The following is a 3,064-nucleotide window of genomic DNA, read 5'->3' as shown; positions in this document are numbered from 1 at the left end:
TCTCAACTTGCCCGACCGGAGAAGAAATTCTATCTCGTCCTTGAGGTGATTGCATTCATTCGTGTCGTGACCATAATCTCCATGGAAACGACAAAACTTATTCATATCTCTCTTCCTCATCTCTTTCCTGATGGGTGGAGGTTTCTTGTAGGGAACCTCTTCATGACTAGCAAGATATATTTCCACTCGGCTGGGCGAGAGAGTGGTGTAATTAGTGAACTGAGGCTCATACTTGGTTGGCTTTTAATTTGAACTCAACTTTGCTTTCTTTTCTTCATGGTGGTCAGACCTGTTATTTCCACGTTTCTTTCCACCATCCTTAGGAGGGTCAGTTGATCCGCCCGGATTGTTTATGCCATTCTCCTCTTTCTCGATTGCATCATCCAGTTTCATATACTTGTCTACTCGGTCAAGAAATTGTTGAAGTGTTGAAATTAGATTTCTATGTATGCTATCCCGCAAAGAGCTCTGATAAGTTATCTCAGCGGATATTGCAACCATCTTCCCCTCGTCTCCTACAGCAGTTGCTCTATTGGCTTCTCTCATGAATCTCTGTATATAATTCTTTAAAGACTCATCTTTTCCTTGTGTTGATATTCGCCAAGTGGTTGGCATAAACTGGTGGGGTCCGGGCAGTGTTGAATTGTCTACAAAACTCCTGCCCGAATGCCTCCCAAGAGGTTATGGAGTTCGGCTTAAACTTCCAATACCATTCCTGGGCAGTATCCGACAATGTAGTCAGGAAAACTCTACACCGATAATCGTCACTTACTCCGAGCAATTCCATCTGGTCCTCAAACTTCCCAACATATCTGATGGGATCTGCCTTTTCTATATATACTGGCAAAACCGGTGCTTAATATTTTTCCGGAGGCTGGACTGCTCTAATCCGGGCACAAAATGGGCTGCCACTCTGGTGGTCTATTGCATCTATCCCGGAAGGTCGTTTTGACAAACCTTGCACTGCAGCTGTTAGCACGTCAAGCTGGGCTTGGATGGCTAGTGTAACTAATGAAGTTCCAAGGTCTTGACCGCCTGGTCGGGCATTACCATCTGGTGAACTGTCATCAAGTATTTCTACTTGATTGGCAAGGCGGTTCAGATTTTGCCCTTCGACCGGGACGGTCCTCCTCTTGTTGGTGATAACATCCCTTAGATCCTTCCGAGAAGCATGCTCTCCTGCCCGATCGAACACCATACTCTTCGATTTTCTAGAGGGCTTACTACGCGGGACTTGCTCTCTCCTACTACGCTGCTGGCCGGGGTGCAGTGGAGGCTTTTCGGTATGCCCCGGGCAGTCTTTTCCTCCTTGTTGGTCGTTGCCCTCCTGTTCCTTTGACTGGTAGGTGTGATGACTGTTAGCCTCATCACGACCATGCCCATCTTTGAATTGTGAAGTCCTCTTATCTCGAGGAGTCTTGGTCTGTTCCTGCCTGGGTGGAGTCTTTTTACTGCCCAATCGGTGACTCCCTAATCTAGAAGTTTCTGATCGGTGGCTCCTGGAAGGGGTTCTAGAGTGCTCCCTTTGCATCGAGGCAATTATGGATCGGTCCCCAACATCTTCCCGACCAAGGGGGTTACTCCTGCTTCTGTCCGGTCCCCGAGAATTGGCTCTGTCAGTGGTCCTCCGACCAGCATTATTATTTCTTGCTCCCTGGGTGGCTGCTTGTGCCGTGGCTTGAGCATTGGCTTAGGCCAATTGGGTAGCCACTTCTAGAGCAAGTGCTGCTTCACGATATCTCCGGCCAACTTCCTCCTGTCGCTGTCTGAGCTCTTCGCTTCTGACCTCCATATCGTGTCTTTGCTGCTCTAACACAGCTCTCTGCTTGGCCATCTCTTCAGCGAAAGACTCCTGCCGAGCATTGAATTGCATCATCTCCTCTTGGAAAGCGCCTATTGCTTCCTGGAGTTGTTCAACTTCTGGAGTGGTCTCCTCGAGAAACACCCTGGGCTCTGTCTCTGGGTTTTGCAGTCTAGGCTCTTCTGATCTAGCAGGCTCTTTTGACGTGCCTGACTTTTTGGATGCCACATTGGTATTCTTGGGCGCCATTTCGATATGATAGTCGTGTGCTTCTTCTCTTCAGGCTCTCAATGAAAGCACCAAAATGTTGACCACGAATTTGGCCAATGACGAGTAGACGTCAAAACTATAATAAACCTTTAAGAGAAAAATTCGACACAAATAATTTTATAGTGGTTTAGCCCCAATTTATTGGTAATAGCCTAATCCACTTGGAGTTGTGATATATATCCTACACTTAAGATTAGATGAACTTGATCCAACTGAGTTTCTTAAGTGTGTGTAGGAAAATACATAGTTTCTCTCTCTAAACTCTCTTAGATAATGCCCCATGAATACCCCAAGTAACAGTCCCAAAGTCTCCAAAATAGAGAGTTTTTCTCAGTCTAAATGATCAGATCCCCCTAAATGATTCCATGAGCCATTTATTTATAGGCTCATGGATCGTACATAAATATCTCCCTTTTACCGGGTCTTTGGTTCTTCCAACAGACTTTAATTAATAAAATATAAATAAATCTAATATTACAACAATATGGCTATTATTCCGGGATATCTGAGAGATTCCCGCGCAGGTATGACCGATTCTTGTTGATGCCGTTACTGGGATCTTTTGCGTAGCCCTGCTCTGTTTAGTCGGTCCACAACACACCCAGGAGGAAAACTGAAGGGCCAAAGCACTCCACTGGTCGGCCAAACACTTGACTGGTCGGACAAGCACATAACTGGGCGGACAAGCTCCTGATTGGGCGGACAAGCACCTGACTGGTCGGACAAGCACATGACTGGGCGGACAAGCACCTGACTGGGCGGACAAGCACTTGACTGGTAGGACAAGCACATGACTGGGCAGACAAGCACCTGACTGGTCGGTCATGACACTTCTCTGGTCTAGCATGACACTTGACTGGTCAGTAAAAAATCTTCACCGGTTGGACAGAAATTCTATCAGATCGGTCAGATCACTTTATCACAACTCCGAAGAGTCAACACATTTATTGACTATTAATGTGTCATTTACTGACCATGCATTGCCACTTGTCA

Source organism: Humulus lupulus, chromosome 7 (genome assembly GCF_963169125.1).
Source record: "Humulus lupulus chromosome 7, drHumLupu1.1, whole genome shotgun sequence".
In the NCBI taxonomy this organism is placed as follows: Eukaryota; Viridiplantae; Streptophyta; class Magnoliopsida; order Rosales; family Cannabaceae; genus Humulus; species Humulus lupulus.
Note: the sequence above shows the minus strand (reverse complement) of the source record.